We start from the raw sequence: 22,038 nt of genomic DNA, 5'->3' as shown, positions 1-22,038 counted from the left end.
AAATTGGATAGTTTGAAACTGGAATGGACTTAATCAATATTCATTCTTTCATTTGTTCATGCTTACATGCAAGTAGGCATGTATCCATGTATTTATACAGTATAGATTTGTTAAAGTCTCAGTTTACAGTGCTTCATGTGAGTGAATAATACTGGTCACTATACTTGCCTTGAGTGTCATGGTCAAATAATGAGCACAGGTATGTAAACAAATGATCACAGAATGAGCTAATTGCAATGGCAGAATTATGTCTAAAATATGCAAGTAGCGCAGGAGAGGAGTGGTTAACTGTTTGGGGGAGTATGGAGAGGAGAAAACAAGCTTCTTTAGGTAATAATGATTATGCCAAGTTTTGAAAGTGAATTTCTAGGCATCCCAGAGAGTTGGAGAGGAAAGATCTTTCCAGGAAAAGAGAACAGCACATGAAAAGACACAGAGTATGATGTATTTTGGGATCTATATTCAGTTTATTATTGGAGAATCAATAGTTGTTGGAATGGTGGGAGGTGACTACTAAGGTAAACAAATCACATAAGACCCAACATTCCATCTTGAAGAATTTAGACTTTATGCAAAATAAGGAGCCAATAAAAATATCACCACCAGGTGGGAGACATGATCAGACTTATTCTACAGACGAGAGGCCCAGTGCAGGAATTCATGGTGGGTGGGGTCCTTCAGCCTGGCCAGTGGCCAGTCCTGATCGTGGCCAGCTAGTTGGGGGAAGGGACCATGGGAGGTTGGCCAGCCAGGGGGAGGGATCGTGGGAGGTTGGCTGTGGGAGTGCACTGACCATCAGGGAGCAGCTCCTGCATTGAGCATCTGCCCGTTGGTGGTGAGTGCACATCATAGCGATCAGTTGACTGGTCATTCAGTCGACCTGTCTTAACGGTTGCTTAGGCTTTTATATATATAGATTGGTAGCAGTTTTGAGATCTTTTTGGGAAGAGAGTGAGGCTATAGGTGGTGGCATAGTTGAGAAGCTGTTGCAATAGTCTGATTGGAAGATAATGAGGCCTTAGCTAATGAAAATTTCACATGCTAGTAGAGACATTTTTAAAGAATCACAAGATTTGGGTGTAGGAGATGAAAGGAAAAAACTTCTGGTGAGTCTTTGATTTCTGATTATGGATCCTTGGATATATGATGTTGACTAACCAAAATATAGTAAAACAATAAAAAGGAAAAAGTTTAGTGGTAGGGGATAAAATGTTGAGTATAATATTATATGTGCTGAGTTTGAAGTGCTCACAGGATATCAAGGAGATGATATTAAGTATAGTTTGAAGACTTTGGTGTTATTATCTTATGTTATTAAGTCTGTAGAGATTGTTATTCAAGGTAATCTCATGAGTTAATTCTATTCATAGGGTTCTTTCTAGAATTGATATAGAAGTCCTCAGGAACTCTCTATTTCTGAACAATGAAAGAAACATGTGAACTTAATTCCTCAACATGATGATTTTTATCAAGAGATTATTAGTAGATCTTAACACACAAATTAAAGTTCGCAATATTTGTATACCTATTCCAAGTGCCTTAGGTGTTGTGGGTTTCAAAGATCCATATCAAGACCACTCACCCTATCTATGTGAGGTAAATCCTTATTCTCTATTCATAGCTTCCCCTCATTTTTTTTTTTTTTACATTTTAAATATTGAAAATTTTCTAGGAACATGGTTTTCTGAATTAAATTTCAAGGATCCAGTTGGATTTGTCTCCAAAGAGCAAATGGAGAATAGAATAGTACCTTTCTGTTTCCATTTTTATATTAGCTTCTGCACAAGCCTGCAACCCATAGCATTAGGCAAATGTTTCAAGGGAGTCAAAGTTGATCTTGATAAAAAATAAAAAAAAATAAACTCTCCAGTCCTGACACACGCACACACACAAACTAACAAATGACACTCACACACACAGTTTCTTGGGTCTGGAGTCTCAAGATCTCTAGGCTGTCAGGGAATTCTAGCAAGAAAAACAGCTGAGCGACTTCTGGTTATTGTATTCAAACCACTTAATTCTGATCTCTTTAATTTCCATGATGGGGTGTGAATTAGATTTCTCTATTTAAATGATTTTGAAATCAAAGCCACTTATGACCAATAATCCAGAAATATCGAGACCCAAATTCCTTCCTTGTCCATTGCCACCTCTGCCTTCCACTTCATAGACCATTGGAAATGGGGGCTGCGAACCATTTGGCATGTGGCAACTATGTGGGTGCAAGAGAAGGTCATTTCTCCAGCCCCTTTGCTCTTTCCCAATTCTCCCTAGATTCCCTTTATATTGCCTTTGTAATAGCACAATTTTTTATTTTGATTACAATCTAGCTGCCTATTCCTCTCATCCACACTCTGGTAACAGACTGGGTTTGTCCAATTTGTGATGCTATCTCAGAAACCTGTCCTTTATCAGACTATAAAAAAGCATTCCCGTTTTCTGGAAAACAATTAAGATTATCGGGATTTCTCCTGTAGTATCAAGTTTTATCTGTAACAGCCAGTAATGCTACATGCTATCTTGTAATATTACAAAATGTGATCTTCAGATGATTAGCATCAATGCCACCTAGACCCCATTCCAAGACCACTGAAGCAGAATAGGTATTTTAGTAAGATCCTTAGATTATTTGTGCGCATATTAAAATTTGAGAAGCACTGCTATGTACACGAGCACAAACTTTGACAATGGCTTTAATCACCTTTTCTGCTCTGTTCGCCTTTCTTATTGCTCTGAGCAAGTTCTTCCTTCCCATGTCCACCTTTTAGTAATTGGAGGATGTTAGAAGGTGATGTGATGGTTTAGCAGTCAGATCTTGAGTGCCTTTACTCAAACTAAGAAGCCACATCTCTATTTTCATGCATTTTTTCTTAATTGTTTTAACATATAGTCTTCATCTTTGATATCTGAGCAAACATCTCTTTTCCAACAATCTAAAAAGTGGTCAGAAAGTTAACTACACAGCTGTCTCTTCTCTACTTTCCTAAATGTTTGCTGGAGCATTTATTAGTTGTCATCAAGTGTTATTCACCTTGAGATTATGGATGGTCTCAAATATTAGGTATAAAAGGTTTTCCTTCAATGTTTGCTGTTTTCTGCCTTTTGAATTTGTCACGCTTGCAAATTTTAGTAGCATGTGTAGATGCTCTGTACTTTTTTTAGATTTTCTTGGCTCAACTGTCTCTTGAAGCCTCTGGTGTAATATTCCACCCAGAATTACCATGAATGACCAGCTCCTTGCTACCCAAAGTGTTTTTGTCCTCTGAGGCCAATGGAATCTGGAGTCTTTAGTATCTCTCATCACTTTTGGTCTTGGATAAAAACATCACATGAAAAGGCATAGATATGTCTTTCAAGTAGATGACAAAGGGACTGGATGATGCCACCCTAAACCGTGAGGGAGAACTTAGCCCAGTGGAAGGAGATGAGAGGAACCTGGGCAGATAAATTAGCTTTCCCCCTGTTGATGGAACTCTCTGACCCACAATATCTCCATTCATCCTTTCTATAGATTTCTCATAGAAATCTGATAAACTTCTCATGAAGTATTCACACATCACATTGTTTCATTTCCTTCTTCTCTCCTTTGTTTTCTTGGAATTTTACCCTCAAATAAATTACTAGTAGTTAATCCCTGCCTCAGGGTCTGTTTTCTGGGAAACCAAAGTGGTTCTAGAAAGCAAACTCTTAGGACAACATTTGGAGGTGAACTGCTCACCTGTATAAAAGAAATAAAGACCCGTTTGCTGGTGCTGGTGGTGTGATATTAACTCTTGGCATGCAGTCATTTAACGATTACATCAAGCCTTAACTTGTGGTTAATTGGGAAGAAGTGCAGTTAGAGAGGAAGCATTTAGACATCAAGTACCTGAAGCACTTGATTATTATGGGACAATGATACTTTTAAGGATAATAATGTAGGGTAATTGCTTTTAATGGCACAGGAGACTTTGGAAGGAAAATGATAGGTATAGGGCAGTTAATTGCAAACTTAAAAGTCATGTTCTAAAGGTAAAGGGCTTGTATGGCATTTGTAAAAGAGACTTTTATTTCCTGCAGCCACAGGATAGGCTTGCTGAACATCAGGCATAGGATTTCATCATATACTGAAAAGGAGATTAAATTCCCAGCCTCAATAGATCTTCTGTCAAAGACAGGATTCTAATGGAAAAGGGGTGGAGTTCTGAAACATGCAAGGTGACATTTCAGTGAGTGAGTGTGAGTATCTTGAACCCTGGCTCAATCTCTTAGACTCTCCTGGCTGGCAGAAGTCCTTTCCTCACTGCCAGAGGAGAACCCCGTAATGACTTTTCTTAAACACATGCCTTCCCAGATGATGTCTGTTTCCCACAAGACACATTACCACCAGCACTCATTGCTCTTAGGCCTAGAACAAAAATCAAGTCTTAGAACACCCTGAGAAGATAAGTGTAAGTTCTTTACAAGTAAGAAATAGTCTATACTACAAAGGAAATGCAGTACGCATTTAATATGTACTGACAGGATCAAGGGGGACATATATCACATATAAAAGTTGATTTTGTTGGTGTGTTAGCCTGGGCAAGGGTTGACTACAAGGCTCAATGGGGAAGAATCTATTTTCATAAGGATAGAAGGGATTGAATATTTTTGTAATACCAATTGGAGCTAGAGAATCTGGACTGATGTGGTATGCTAATCAGGGTTTGAACACTGTGTTAAATTAGCATATCCTGGGAATTGTTTCAACATTTGATAGTATGGTCACCAGTAAGAGGATGAATAAATTCTGGCTTTGAGGGTCAATCCATAAAGATTGCTCTAGACCAGAGATTTTCAACCAGTGTGCCGCAAGAATTTTTAAAACATGCGATACCTGACTATTTAGTCAGGGGCACAGACCTCTTTTCCTTTAGATTGTAAAATAAAAAATAAAAACAGCGAACACATCAGCAGCCATCTAGTGTGAATGAATCAAAATTATACCTATTTTTTAAAGTATATTTTATTGATTTTTTACAGAGAGGCAGGGAGAGGAATAGAGAGTTAGAAACATCAATGAGATCGATCAGCTGCCTCTTGCACACCCCCCACTGGGGATGTGCCCGAAACCAAGGTACATGCCCTTGACTGGAATTGAACCTGGGACCCTTCAGTCCGCAGGCCGACACTCTATCCACTGAGCTAAACTGGTTAGGGCTAAAATTATACCTATTTTTTTTGGTCAGATTGGCAAAATAGTATTTTTTTAATGTGCCGCAGAATTCTAGTAATTAGTTTCTGTGTGCCACGGGATGAAAAAGGTTGAAAATTGCTTCTCTAGACAAAGATCTAGTCTAGAAGAACTATTTAATAAACTGATCTTGATACATTTCTCAAAAAGTTAGATTTTTAAAAATACCACATTATTAGAAATCAATGTGCAGAATAATTTCCACATCACAGTAATTTTCAGTGAAAGCTCATTTGACTGGATATATAGACATCATAGAGTTTCATGTAAGTACTACTCTATTAATAGGGTATTTACAGTCTCTTTCTGGTCACAATACAATAAGCAGCTTTCCTAGCACCAAAAAGCTTGGGCAAGTATATTTGTCCTAAAGGACCGGTGCATGAAATTCATGCACAAGGATGGGGGGTGGTCCCTCAGCCCTGCCTGCACCCTCTTGCAATCCAGGACCCCTTGGGGGATGTCCGACTGCTGGTTTAGGCCTGATCCCGCAGGGATACATCCCTCTCGCAATCTGGGACCACTGGCTCCTAACCACTCATCTGCCTGCCTGCCTCATCACCCCTAACCACTCGCCTGCCTGCCTCATTGCCCCTAACCACTCTGCCTGCCTGCCTGATCACCCCTAACCATTCGCCTGCCTTAACCACTCACCTGCCTGCCTGATTGCTCCTAACTGCTCATCTGCCTGCCTGCCTCATCACCCCTAACCACTCATCTGCCTGCCTCATCACCCCTAACTGCTGGGGTTCTTGTTCCAGCATCACAAAGGGTTCAGCAATCTGGAGAAAGGCTGTGTGTAGATTAAATAAGAGTCCAAAGACGAAAGATAATTTTGAAAGGCATTGGGGGGTCAGAGGAGCTTCAGGTAAAGGAGCTAAAGTTTCTCCTTGTCTCAGGACCCTTGCTTTTTATTAACACAATTTGTCCTAAGGCAAGGTGGAGATAATACACTTCAAAGGGTAGGGTACAGAAGCATTGTCAGATTGGGGAATAGCCTACAGTTGTTCAGGTGTTTGGCCAACAGGAGGCAATAACATGTAGATTAAGATGCCCTGAGCTGTCTGGCAGCAAACCATCATCCTATTCAGGTTTGGGGGAAGTGCCTTTCAGCCATTCCAACAGGTGATAACATATGTGACTCAGCCCTTGTTGAGTCCCCAAGTTTCATCAACCTTTTGATGAAACTCTTGTAATTATGACATGTTGGAATTGGCTTCCGGCACCTAACCACTCTGCCTTCCTGCCTGATTGCCCCTAACCACTCGCCTGCCTGCCTGATCATCCCTAACTGCTTGCCTGCCAGCCTAATCGCCCCTAACCACCTCTGCCTCAGCCCTGCCACTGCGGCTTCATCCGGAAGGACGTCCAGAATGATGTCCGGAAGGTTGTTAAGCTGTCAGGTCTAATTAGCATATTACGCTTTTTATTATTATAGATACTTCCCCCTTTTTTCTCTTTTGCTATATCTCTACCCATTCATCTGAAATGATGCCCAAGGAAATAGCACAGGTAATAGAAGATCACTAAGATTACCCTTGGTAAAACTGGCTGTGTTGCAGAACAAAAGTTAGAACACTCTGTGTGTGCTTGCCTGCTCGCTATTAGGTATTTCTTTATTACTGAGGTACCTAATAGGGTTCTAAATTATAATAGTCAAGAACTTATCTATACAAATTAATATAAAATCCAGTGTTTTCTCTGCCTGTCCCACCACTGCCCTTAGCTAAGAAATCTCTCAAGGTAGTACTTGATTTTTCTGTTTGCTTTGGTTAATATCTAGAGATGAACTCAGACATTTCCCCCAAATTCTGCCCAAGTCCATGACTATAATGCTACAAATCTCAGTGGTACAAACATTTAGCATTATTTAACATGTAAGATTCTGGCATCCTAGTCTATCTGAATGAATTAAAAACTTTTTTTTTTCTTGCAAAGGAGCATTTAATTCTTGATCCCATTAATTTCACCAGGTTCTTGGACTTCTTAGGCAAATTTAGCTCATCACCTCCAATTTCTTTAGACTCTCTATATTAATATTCTTACATAAAATGACAACAAAAATATCTACCCTTTTTAGCTATATAATAGTTACTACAAATTAACTGTTTTCCACGTGACAGTTAAAGTGCTAGGAAGTTTTTTATATAGCAGACTGTCCTTCCAGATAAACATTACTATTCCATCTTACAGAAAGGATACTGGGGCTCAGTATGGTTAAATTTAACTTGTCAATATCACATAGCCACTAAGTATCGAAGGTGAGACCAACACACACGCCTTTGTAGCTCTCCAGCTTGAGTGGTTCCTACTCATCACACCACCCTGCACTTGTTGAAAACATCAACTTAAAGATTCTAATTAGAAATGTGCTGTGTGGAGGGAATGTCATCCTACACTTACATCACTTAATCACTGGATTTATCTGATGGGATTACACTCCAACACACTAAACTCGGTGGTACACAGCTAATAGGAGTGTTGTTGTTTTTTCCCATCTAAAATAATAGCAGACAGGACGGCACAATTATTGAGTAGTCCAAACATGGAAAATACTGCTTTGTTTTCCTTTACTCTTCAGCATTGTAAGGAAAGGATTCCTAGCATAGACTTCTTTTATGAGATCAAGACAGCATTTGAGACTGACTTGGGAGTCAAAGTGCTAGCACCTATCTATTAAATAATGGAAAGAAAGAAACCCACACCCAAGTCTAGGAGCACGAATTCAGTGTTTCGTATTTCTGATCCTGAGAGAATCCGGCTGAAAAGTTAGATCTACTGAATAATCTCAATTTACATGCCATAGGATTTAATTCAAATGAGATTGTGTCAGATCCAGTATAGAAGTAAGAATGACTCAATTATATAGAAGAACTGTTTGATTTTTTGGCGTTTGACATCTGGTGCCTGATCTTCATATACTAAGTAGAATGTTATGAAACATTACCAAGGCAACCTTATACTAGCTACACTGTGATGTCAGTGGGAAAAGGACAGAGAACTCATTAAAAAAAGATGCAAGTTCACACCCAGCTATTATCTATTACTACGCTAGGCACAACAGACTTAGTATCTTTAGCAGTGCTTACAGTATACTTTCCTGAAGAGTTTGCTACGCTATTAGGAAAAATATGATTAGAGAAAACCTGATGAGATTTTAATGAAATTGTCAGCAAGGGGCTTATTTTTAGTTGCCAAGCTTCTAGAAACATAATGTCTTGTTTTCTCAGTCATAATACTGCCTATTGATCCATAACTACTAGTATTTACTGAGTAGCTTATTACATTGCTCTGGGTGAAAAATGAAGATTCAAGAAGAAAAATAGCAGAACTGGTACCTGCATTCAGTATTCTTTTTTAAATTATAAGGTTTATTAAAGAAGAGGATCATAAAAGCCAAGTATGTTCTAAGGCAGAGCTTCTCAAACACTCATGAAAATGATTGAGGACCCCAAAATGCTTTTTAAAAAATGTAGTTTATGTCTCTCAATATTTAACATATTAGAAATTAAAATTTCTAGGCATTTAAAATATTTATTTGTTTAAAATAGCAATAATAAACATATTACATGTTAACATAAATGACACATTTTTATTAAACAATATGTTTCAAATAACAGAAATATTAATAGGAAGAATGGCCTTATTTTACATTTTTGCAAGTCTCATTAATGTCTGATTTAGAAAAGACAGCTGGATTCTCATATCTGCTCCTGTTAGACTATCACATGTCATGTAGCCTCTGCACTATTTCACTGTGCACTCATGAGAAAATGAGTTCAAGGCAGAAAATAATATCTTAGTATTATTATAAAATAATTTTGATCTCATGGATTCCGTGAAAAAGTAAAGGGGCCCCAGAAGTCCCTGGACATCACTTTGAGAATGCCTGTTCTAATACCAGAATTGGTAACTCAATGTTATCTATCACTATAAAACTGAAAAACAGATGCATTGAGGTGACATGTTATTTTTGCTAAATTCTATTCTTATTATTGAGGTTTAATCTTAAAAATTAATGCACTAAAGAATTGACCCATTGTTAGCAAAGTAAATACAATTTGAAGGATTATTTTAATTTAAGTAAATGTCATGTTGCTGTATAGAAGAAGGTTCATGTGAGCACATTGATGCTTTTTTGTTGTCTATTTAAAATTTTCAGACTCTATCAGCAAAAGGCAATCATTTGCATTCTAATTTTTATGTGTTCCTGTATGATTCTGTTTCAACTTTACAAAATAGCAATGCTGGTGAAGAAACTAACTAGCCATTCTCATTAAACAGCTTGTTTATGACACCACTTTATTATACTTTTTTTTACATTGTGTACCTGAACAAGTTATCTTTTTGGTTAGTAAACACTAACCATCAGAACCACTCACCATTTGGAGTCAATACCACTTTAGAAGAGAATGAAACCAGCAGACAGAATAGCTTATGTTGCTATAAGAATAGTTGACCAAGTATCAACCAAGTAGTCTGAGTTATCCAAAAGAAGAAAAATATTAAGAAATATATTTTTGCTTCACCACAAAAAGGTCCATTATGATTTAATAGTGTGATCAAGCCCGGTCCATGTGGCTCAGTTGGTTGAACATCATCCCATGTACCAGGAGGTTGTAGGTTCGATTCCTGGTCAGGGCACATGCCCAGTAGGGGGCATGCAGGAGGCAGGCGATAAATGTTTCTCTCTCATCAGTGTTTCTATCTCTCTCTCCCTCTCCCTTCCTCACTCTGAAATCAATAAAAACATATTTTAAAAAATAGTAATATCAATAAGTAAAAGATGAGTTTGTTTATTTCTGTTGTATCAGAGAGGTAATATTATAAAGCAATTTTAATCATGATTACTTTTTATGGATTATAGAAGAATCAAAAGCCTTTCTAGAGAGGCATAATAGATCACTTCATTTTTTTTAACCTGAAATCTACTAATAAGATGAAAGATTCTGTATCTTCCGCCTCCCAATTTCCCCCAAGGTTGTTGCTCACAATTTTCAGAACTTAAAATAATAAAAGGAAAAATATGCCTATATTACATTTGGAGAACCAAGAACTGATGATATGCAAAGAATGCAAAGGCTCAAAAGAATATAAATGCTCTTTTTTCTCTCTCCATATTTCATTTCTCTCCTTAGCAGCCTGATAAAAACCCTCGCATTTTGGGAAGCTATATATTTAGTTCTAAAAACAGGTTTTTCAGTGGCTGGATAAAAGGCTGCTTATTTCATGGATGGTCCTTCCGTACAAAGAACTGTGTGTTCCTATTAGTAACACAATAGTCCAGCAGGTAATAGAAAACTTATGAATAGAAGGAAAGAAAATTGTAGTGGAACCAGAAGATAATCTGTATTTCATGTCAAGTACAAAGGCAGCCCTGTTCAACCCTGGAGTTTAGACCCGAGTCACATCTGGTGGTGCCTCTACCGCTTCATCAGTACATGGGACAGGCATCCTTTTCTATCCTGTGTTTGAAATGTTTATGTTAAAAAAAAGTATCTGAGAAATAAGTAGCTTTAAGTTGTCTAGAGAGATGTGCCATTTTCTTATTTTTAAAGTTAACTCTGGGCAACACGAGAAATCCAGTTATTGTGCAGTAACCACGCAGCCAGGAATAGGCAGTACTGAGAGCAATGACTATTGTTGAGGCTTCCTGGTCCAGCTTCAAGAAACTGGAACTTCATTCTCCGGATGTAGACAACAATTCAAAACCACAGTCACAGGACAGAGTATGGGAATTGTTGTGATGATGGTGTTTTTGCACCCTTGAAAGAAGAAAGATAAAAGTTTCATAGTTCACATTTGATATAAAAAAACATCTGTTGACACGGAAAGTTGTACATAACAACTTTAAACATTTGATAGGGATAACCATATTAACATTCACCTATATAATTGGAAAAAATAAAATTCAGCTAACTTTTTAACATCCCAAATATGTTAGGAAAATGGCAAGATATTTCAATTAAAGTAAAATGGAGACAAATGATTATACTTTAATCATTAATTGAAAGCACTGGTTCACAAAGCATTCATTGCCAAGGTGAAGGCTTCCTCTTGGCCTGCATTTCCATTATCACTAAACTTTGTAACTTCACTTGCCTCAAATACCTTAGAATTGGCTTTGATATTTGGTTTTCTCTCTAATTACCTGTATGTCTTTTTTCTTCATTTTCATACATTTTAATTTTTTAGCTTCTGTACCAGAATGGATGATTGGGTGTTTGTATGCTTGTATATATGTATGAATATAGATAGATAGGTAGATAGATAGATAGATGTACTTTTTGTAAAAATAGGTGACATATATATGTTGCATTTTTTTAACAGTAATAGTTGCACAGAAGCCTAGTTCAATTTGCATGGATATATTTTCATTTCCCTGTGATTTTTGTGCTTGTTTGCAATGAGATCCATGATCGCTAGTCCAGGGTGACCTTTTTCTCTTTCTCTATGTGGGAGCCACAGCCTCCTCTAACACACAATGGCTGGGTCAGGCCCTTAGAGTGTGGAATGCACTGGATACTGGGAGAGCAATCTAATCAATTTGCTACTGATAGAGTGAACAGAGAACAGACGGCTTTTGAAGTTTTCTCCTTTGTGAGTCTGAGACACCTGCAGCTGTAGGGTTCCAGCCTATTTGTTTTAAGTTTTGGAGGAGGAGCAGAAACTCCAGCTTTGATACCATGCTTATTTTTTTTCTGTCAACTTGAGAGGTTTCTGTAGAGCAAAGATAAACCTCGGCATGGCATTTCATCACTAAGCCCAAATGCTCAGACATCCTTCTGCTTTAAATTAGTTGGCAGGCAAAGGAACCCACCTAGATGGGCAATTGCACAAGATAATATTTATCATACAGAAACAAACCTACCAAAAATCTGTGTTTTCCCAAGTCTCTTCCATCCCTGCAATTGGGAAAATAGTTTACTGGAAATGCATGATCTCTCTCTTGTTTTCAGTGTGGAATGATGTGCTCTAGGCAGCTGAAGTCACTTATAGAGGAATTACTACCCTCTTACCTTCATTTCCCCTTCTCCTTTGTGTAGCTCCAGAGGCTGTAAGCAGTAAAGATGCTAAAGCAATGAAACCTAGTGAGTGCACAAGGAAGCCACGCCTCCTTGCTGTGTGAGGAGCTTACCCTGCAGCGCTTTCGCCAGGATTTCATTTCTCCTACCTTCAGAAAGTGAACTGTCTTCCTTTAAGGGGAGGATTTTACAGCTATATTTTCCCACTGTTGAGGCATTTAAAAAATCTTGATTTTAGTTTTTTAAAATAATAAAATGATACTAAGACTAAAAAAGTATTTACATATTATCAAATAGTACTAGAGGCCCGGTGAACAAAATGTGTGCATGGCGGCGGGGTGGGGGTGGGGTAGCGGGTGTGTCCCTAAGCCCAGCCTTACACCCTCTCCAATCTGGGACCCCTCAAGGGATGTCTGACTTGCTGGCTTTCAACTGCTTGCCTGCCTGCCTGCCTGCCTGCCTGATTGCCCCTAACTGCTTCTGCCTGCCAACCTGATCACCCCCTAACCACTTCCCTGCCAGCCTGATCAACGCCTAACTGCTCCCCTGCCAGCCCGATTGCCCCCAACTGCCCTCCCCTGCAGCCTAGTCCCCCCCAACTGCCATCCCCTGTATGCCTGGTCACCCCTAACTACCCTCCCCTGCAGGCCTTGTCCCTCCCAATGGCCCTCCCCTGCAGGCCTTATCCCCCCTGTAGTTGCCCTCCCTTGCCAGCCCAGTCGCCTCCCAACTGCCCTCCCCGGCAGGCCTTGTCCCCCCTGTAATTGCCCTCCCTTGCCAGCCCAGTCGCCCCTAACTTCCCTCCCCTGCCAGCCCAATTGCCCCTAACTGCCCTCCCCTGCCGGCCTGCCCCCCCCAACTGCCCTCCCCTACAGACCTGGTCACCCCTAACTACCCTCCCCTGCTGGCCTGGTCACCCCCAACTGCCCTCCCCTGCAGGCCTGGTCACCCCTAACTGCTCTCCCCTGCAGGCCTGGTCACCCCCAACTGCTCTCTCCTACAGGCCTTGTCCCTCCCAACTGCTCTCCCCGGCAGGCCTTGTCCCCCCCGTAACTGCCCTCCCTTGTCAGCCCCGTCGCCCCTAACTGCCCTCCCCTGCTGGCCCAATTGACCCTAACTGCCCTCCCCTGCCGGCCTGGTCCCCCCCTCCAACTGCCCTCCCCTGCAGGCCTGGTCACCCCTAACTGCTCTCCCCTGCTGGCCTGGTCGCCCCCAACTGCCCTCCCTTGCAGGCCTCATCCCTCCCAACTGTCCTCCCCTGCTGGCCATCTTGTGGCAGCCATCTTGTGTCCACATGGGGATGGCCATCTTATGTGTTGGAGTGATGGTCAATTTGCATATTACCTCTTTCGATAGGATGTTTAAAATTTTTTACCATCTTTTTATAAATGTCATCATTTTCTTATTTACCATGACTTATCAGCAAATTTACTTAAAGATCATGTCATGTTTAAGGATTTCCTGTATATTATTACTGTGTAGACTGAATTTAAACATGTGTTAGTGCATGAAAACTCAAAAACCAGTTAAATCAGCTCATATTTGAAATTCTTGCATTTTGTACTCATTAAATGGTTTATTTAAATAATTTCTTTCATTTCCTCTTAAAATAATATATTTTTATTATTTTACTCTATGTATTTATTTTTATTGTTGATACTATTACAGAAATCTCCCATTTCCCTCCTCTTTTGCCTCCTTCCTCCCAAATCCCCCTCCAACTCTTCCTCACCCCGCCACTCAGTCTTTGCCACATTGTTGTCTATGTCCATGGGCTATGCATCTATACATATATGTTTTTTGGCTCATCTCTTCCAGTCCCCCCAACCCCTCTCTGATATCTGTCAGTCTATTCGATGTGTCCATGCCTCTCTGGTCCTATTTTGTTCATTAGATTCCACAAGGAGTCCAATTAGGAGACTACTGCAATACTATGGAAAGAAATAATGCCAGTTGAACACAAGTGATAGATGTGAAAATGATAATAAGTGGCCAGATGTTGAAGATAGAGCTGCCAGGATTGTTGAAAATAGGGAGAGAAAGAAAATAAAGATGACTCCAATTTTTATTTTTACTTTTTGCTTTTAGCAACTAGAAGTATGCACTGCCAATCACTAGATGAGAAAGCCAGTGAGGAGCAGGTTTAAGGAAAAATATCAGGACTTTGAAATATTGAGTAGGTAGAAGGAGTTGGACTTAAGCGAAAAGTCAGGGACAGACAAATACTTTTGGGAGTCATTGGCATTGAATCTGTCAGTATTGCTGTTTAACAAAGAACCACAGAATCTGAGAATTCTACACTAAGATTTTTAATTTTCCAAGTCTATAAATTTGACTTGATGTTGGCTCACTCTACGGGTGGGCTTCTCTGGACATCTCTGCTTTAGCTAAGGGTCAAATTGGACTTTGCTCCTCATTGGTGGTTGGGTTTTCATCTTCTATAGCCGTATTCATTTTGGGATCAGGTTTAAAGGGCAGCATCTACCCTCTTTTTATGATAGCAGAGGCATAAGAGGATAAGGGCCACTGTTCAAGCACGTGTCTAATATCCCATTGGCTAGACCCGTGGTCGGCAAACTGTGGCTCGCGAGCCACATGCGGCTCTTTGGTCCCTTGAGTGTGGCTCTTCCACAAAATACCACGGCCTGGGCAAGTCTATTTTGAAGAAGTGGAGTTAGAAGAAGTTTAAGTTTAAAAAATTTGGCTCTCAAAAGAAATTTCAATCGTTGTACTGTTGATATTTGGCTCTGTTGACTAATGAGTTTGCCGACCACTGGGCTAGACCAAATGACAAGGGCAAACCCAAAGTCATGAAGTGCAAAGTTTCACTGTACTTCTTGTGGGAGAAAGGACAAAGCTACACAGGATGTGGATACAGAGAGAAGTGAAGAAGGAAGACAACATCTATCATTGGTACAATTATTTGGATTTCATCTAAGTTTATGATTTTAACTATGATATATATACCATATTTTCCGGCGTATAAGATGACTTTATAACCCAGGAATATCTTCTATACGCCCAGTCGTCTTATACGCCAGAAAATATGGTATATATCATAGTTAAAATCATAAACTTAGATGAAATCCAAATAATTGTACCAATTTACTTCCTCACTATCTGTATATGCGTTTCTGTTTCTTTTACGCTGGCCAGCTTTGTTTTATTGTTTTTAAACGGATTTGCCAATGTGAGTAATGAAAACTAATACTTTCTTGTTTTAACTGCAATAATCATACTGCTAACCCAAGCTTAAAACATAGGAATGCTTGGAGTCAGTGTGGGATTTTGATTTTCTAGTAGAATTTTCTTGCGATGGCACATTATGCCATGGTCTAGTGACCAGGAAGAAAAGCTTCCCAGTAGATTTGTTTCCTTTTAAATATTTAACCATCTTTACCTCCTTTATAATTATTAAAAAGGGACGAGAGTGAACTTCAAATAGTGTGGTTTATAAGTTTAATGTAGCACCTTCAGTGTACCCTTCTGGAGTCACTATTAATTTATCAAAAGAGATCACTTGTTATTTCAGTCACTATTGTGAGAAAGTGACCTGTGTGGCTGTCTGTGGCTAAAGGCTCACATATGTTAGTTCATTCTTAGCAAAGGCCATTATGCCTATTTACAATATATACACTCTGTTTAAGCCTTTTAAAATTCATTATGTGTGGGCTGCATATATTTTCAGTGAATTGAAACATCCTTAAGATTTCTGAAGTATGGTAAAATTACATATTTCTGGTGATTGGGGTATTTATCATAGAAAAGGAATTCTAATATTAGGATCTCAAACATTGTCTGCAGGCAAATTGCATGTCAGTTTAGTAGTGATTTTGGAAACAAGCATGTGGCTGGGGAGCAAGGGTAAAGCTCCAAATAGGAGGGAAATGGTTCATTTTCAGCAATGGCACTGGGAAAGTATGTTTTCCTCTTGAACGTGATTACAGAGCACAGTGCTGCATACTTTTAGTGTAAAAATAGAAAATCCATTATGAAATAAAAGCACTGTTGGTTTCATTGCTAGAGAAAAATATTCCTCTATTCATTCACAGTAGGTTTGTTCTCTCAGAACAAGACTTTTTGCATTACCTTGAACTAGAGCCAAGAAATATGTGTGCTGAACTCTAATGAACCAAATCATAGTGAATGGAGTTTTACATATAATAAGCAATAGGTTTATGGTTTCGTGTGCCCTCTTTTTGTATCAAGCAGTCTTGATCAAAATATACATGCTATCTATGATTATTTGTTGTCTTTTTATATTCAGATGCATTCTCCTAGTAAATGCCAAATATGCTCAATGCTAAAAGTATGTTTTTAAAGATAATTAAGCAGGTGCTGTGTCATTATTTGGCTTGAGGAGGCCAATAGGAGGAAGTCAAACAGCTGAATTCAGATCAGTTTGGGGAGAAACTTCCTCCAAAGACATCAAAGTACAAAGACTTGATGGGCATCTGAAACAAAAATAAAATTGAGAGTTGCAGTTAATTTATGCTCTGTTAATCTATATATATAAAAGCCTAAGCAACCGTCCGACCATTTGACCATCTGACTGGTAGCCATGACATGTGATGACCACCAGGGGGCCGATGCTCAATGCAGGAGCTGCTGAGCTGCTGTGACTTGGCAGCTGTGGTTCTCAGGCCATGTACCCGGAACCAGAGAGGAGGGAGCCCAATTCTGGGATGTGTCACCCAAGAACCACCCTCACGCAATCTGGGACCCCTCGGGGGATGTTGGAGAGCTGGTTTCGGCCCGATCCCTGCAGGCCAGGCCAAGGGACCCCACTGGTGCATGAATCCATGCACCAGGCTTCTAGTATAAAACAAAAGAATTCAAACCAAAAAAAAAAAAAAATGGTGTGCATTTTCTTACATCACTGGGTTTAGATGTTGCCTAATCAACTAAATATGTCAACTTTACAGTGTTTTTATTATATAGACTACCTAAGATGGCTATACTACTAGTATCTAAAATGTGAACCACATATAAGGCAAATGGTCTTCAAGTTTACTTCTTTTACTTATAGTTTGGTTGAAGTTTATGTAGATGGTGAGGAAAAGTTTTATACATACACTGTATTAGCACTGGTTCTTATTTTAGGGCTCATTTATATAAAGGAAACAGTGTAACAGTAATAAATGTGTGGCTTTGAATTACATGCTAATCCCAAAAGGTGCTCAAGATCAAAGATCAACACTTCCATAAACATTTTAAATATTTGCAAATGTCTTTTTTGAAAGTCTTAAGTAACAATTTCATCCACAGTTCCCAAATGCACCATTTATTTTAGAGATATACAGAATGGATATGTAAAAAATATACATGTAATGACCTAAATATTTTTTTTTAATGGCCTGAAGACAATGTGTGTGTGTGTGTGTGTGTGTGTGTGTGTGTATTTGTATGCATTTGCACAAGTGTGCGTATGTTGAGAGAAAAACAACTATTTATTGATGAGTTTTTTAGCTATTATTATATTGAACAGTAGGGATATGTTAGCCAAAACATTAAAATAAAAAAAACAGACACTGCTTGACATCACACATACTTTTACACATCTCTCTTTACCAAGACGTTGTAACTTTGGTTCTGATTTGCACGAAGGTCTGTTTATAGTTAAAATTCTTCCTTTTACATTAATCATAAACTAAAATGTATAATTTTTGAAGCCAAATCATTCACAGTATGTATGTTATCTGATATGGCTTGGAAGAGAGAATGGCAATTTGATGTGATCAGTTGAGGCAATTAATTCATTTTACCAAACTTCATTGACTCAGCTACCCTCTTGGCTTGAATAAATCCCAGGATTAAGCTTTACTGGTAAAACTGCAACACGCCGCTGAATGGTATCTCAAACAGGATTTCATTATCTAAGTGCTAAATGAACTTTTTTTTCTGTGAGGGGATGAGGGTAAAAAGTTCTCACAGCTGCCAGACAAAGAATGACTCTATTTGAAGAGTGGTTGGAAGAACAAATGTTGATTATCTGAATGAAAGAATTTAATTAAGTTTCCTAAAGAACAGGATACTACTGACATCATTGATTGGCTAAATGAAGCAGGGAAATACAGTATTTAACATTACGATATTTTTCACTTAATCATGCCAGTATTAGATCTTGGCTGGTGTCCTGGAATATGCACAATGGCTTGGCAATGAACTAATTATTTAGCAATTGCAGATGTGGAGCTTTGGGGTGTGAAAGTCTCTTTGCCAAGATGGTTTTGGGAAAAGAACCAAAGCAATCATTGCATTTCCTCATCTCTGCGCATATCCTTGTTTATGAATATGGCTAAGATCACGACATCGACATCAGATGATCACATCACAAAACACATTCAATTAACCTCCAAAAGTGGTTATTAACACATCAGACTGAGGACAAAAAACCCAACTGGCCTGGGTCGTAATCCACACAAATAGCTTAAAATGTGCATAAAACACCTTCAAACAATTACCCATATTTTGATAAAGTAGATCATATCTATTAGTTCATGAAAAGTATTTAATGAGGATATTTAAGGTCACATTAACTTTCATTACAACTGAAATTTATTGTGGGTGGCCAATGTTAATGGAGCTGTAGGTCACATCATTCTCACTTAACCACAAAAACCTGCCTCAATGGCTAAGGACCCTCAACATTAAAGTCAGCAATGTAAAGAACATTGGACTGCTACCAATAGTCAACAGTGTTATTATCATTAATATATATCCCTAAAATTAGTTCAGCATTTAGATATGCCTCTATATGAGAAAAAAACAAGAATATGGCCAAGATATCAAGAGTCAAATTTCTTCTTTTTTTTTTTTTTTGTAATAGACCCTGAAAATATTAATTATAGCAAAGAACTATACATTAGTCTTTATCTGTTTGGTTCAGTGTTAATAGAATTAAGTCATACACTATTGTTTGTTCAGTGGCATGTCATTTACTCTCCACATATTGGTGAATTTTCCAGTTTTCTTCATGTAATTAATTTCTAGTTATATACTATTGTGGTCAGAAAAAAATACTTGATGTTATTTTAGTCCTCTTAAATGTATTAAGACTTGTTTTGTGGCCTAACATATGAGCTATTCTAGAAAATAATAAATTTTCTATTTATTGAAGAAAGCATGCATCAAATAACTATGCCCAAAATATATGCATCTTTGTATATCCACACCCAACCACCCACTCCCAATCCCCTCCTCATCCAATGCATGTAGCCATTTACCTAATATTATAAATTCAGTGAGGGCTTTGTTTGGAAATACTTTGAAATTCTCTTATTTTGACCTGCTGTCTTTAAATGGAACCAAACATATTAGAAAAAAAATCTATTTCAGAGTCGACATATCTAAAGGGCACTGTACTTCTTTTGTTTATCTCAGGTTAAACAACATGGACTTTCTTTATCAATTAGTTTATAATATAAACTTGCTACAACACTGACATAAAGGTATATAAAAATACAGGGTAAACATTGCACTTTAATATAGGTGTATGAACTACATATCCCACAATAATACAGTGCTGGCAGGAACGAAGAGATGAATTCTTTGCAAGCTTCTCCAAAATTCTAACAAAGAATCATTGTTTTATCTTGCTCTTATTTGAGAGATACAAGCATACATTTTTGGCCTGTGATGATTCATACAATATTGTTTGAAACTGACTTGGGATTCACTTATTACCTTCCAAAGTATAACTGTGGACTTAGTTAAAGTTGTCTCCAAATCTAGTTTTGTGGGGTATAAGGTCAACATTCATTTTATTTATTTATTTATCTATCTATTTATTTATATTAATTTAAAAAATCTTTATTATTAAAAATATTACATATGTCCCCCCTTTTCCCCATTGACCCCCTCTAGCCTGCCCTCACTCCTCACCCCAGGCCTTCATTTTAATTATGACTCAAATACCACAGTTACTAAAATGTATTTTTGTGTACTACTTCTAATGTTTATTTCCTAATCCTTTCTAAAGAAAGCTATTGTCAAGAACTTATCTTGTCATGGATATCCAAAATTAAACCCACACACTTGTACCAGAAAAAGAAAAACACATATACACACACAAATTCCACTATCACTTGTTGTCTTAGTAATCTTCCCAATGGATTTTCTATTGACCTAATACTAAATTTAGGCCTACTGAAAATTCAGGAAAAGAAACACACACACACACACACACACACACACACACACATTTCCACTATCACTTGTTGTCTTCGTAATTTGGGCCTACTGAAAATTCACATTGGGATCTAATAAATTGGAATAGGGACAAACTGAATTTCTAGAAGCATTTTGAGAAGAGTTTGTACAAGAGATACTCTAAATTAAAATCATAAAATAAAATTCTATTGATATTTTAAAATTAGCTAACCATAATATTATAGCATTTGGGAAGAAAACCTACCACTGTGTTTATACCAAGAATTATTTGTTTTTCTTTAAAAAATGACCATTGTTTTGTATTTAACCTAAGGGATATTGCGACACCGACCTGAAAATAAAAATGATGTAAAAATACCACCCCTTTGATACTGAGCCAATGTAAGTAAATTATGATTTGGATGTTTTCTGCTCTTTGCTTGCTGATACTTTCTGGAAATTATTTAAGGTATCTTTAGAACATTTTTGGGGGGTAAAGAATGAAAAGAAAGAAACTAAACTTTTTTTTTTTAACTTTATGCCCTGAACCAAAAATATAATTCTGTTGATGCCTACCTTAACTATATAAAGAACATATTTTTATTTATTAATTACTAGAGGCCTGATGCATGGATTCATGCACTGGTGGTGTCCCTTGGCCTGGCCTGCGCCTTCTTGAAATCTGAGACCCCTCCGGGGATGTCCAAGAGCCAGTTTCTGCCCGATCCCTGCAGGCCAGGCTGAGGGACCCCACTGGTGCATGAATCTATGCACCAGGCCTCTAGTATGCATATAAGATCTTTGCTTAATCTCCTCCTACCCTCCCCCCTCCCCCCTTCCCTCTGAGATTCATCAGTCTGTTCCATGTTTCCATGCCTGTGGATTCTGGTTCTGTGTTGAGCATCTGTCCCCTGGTGGTCAGTGCATGTCATAGCTACCGGCGGGTTGTCCAGTTGTCCTGTCAGCCAGTCTCTTAGGCTTTTATATATATTGATGAATAATGAGTGGGACTCCACTGTGAAGCTGAAATATATTCACTAATCAGAGCAACTTTAAGTTCTTGGCTTCTAACATTATTGCTTGTTCAGACTGCTGTATGATGAGACCATTGGTGGTTCCCAAATCTTACATGTTAAGCATGGCTTCCCTAAGGCTCTGTGAAACAGTGATAAGTGGGGATATATTATAAATCAGAACCTCCTGAGGACAGTTTCAGGATATCTTTGAATAAGTTTTTCCTTAGTCTTTAATGTTTAGATTCACTGAATGACCTTTGAGTTTTGATCTCTACAAGTGGATTGGGGAAAAGTTATCCTGGGTTAAAGAACTGGAGATGGAGCAAGGGGGTTATATGCTGTGACTGCCAGGACTCATTGGGAGAGATGCTATTACATCTGGTTGTATTTAATGTCTTTGTTATTGATATGGAAGAGCTGTTTAAAAGTGCATTAATCTCAGGGGAGATACTGTAGACTACAAAGGCATATGAAAAACACAGTACAAACAGGATAACAAGAAGGAAATTGTATTTTCCTTGGACTGTAATTTCCAGCCCAATATTTTACTGGAAAAGAAAAACACAGACACTCCCTTCCGACACTCCTCCAACTCCAGTTACCACAGCACAGAGGACTAGTAATTCCAGTTGAA

The sequence above is a fragment of the Cnephaeus nilssonii genome (genome assembly GCF_951640355.1).
Source record: "Cnephaeus nilssonii genome assembly, chromosome: 12".
Lineage (NCBI taxonomy): Eukaryota > Metazoa > Chordata > Mammalia > Chiroptera > Vespertilionidae > Cnephaeus > Cnephaeus nilssonii.
This window is presented reverse-complemented; position numbering follows the sequence as displayed.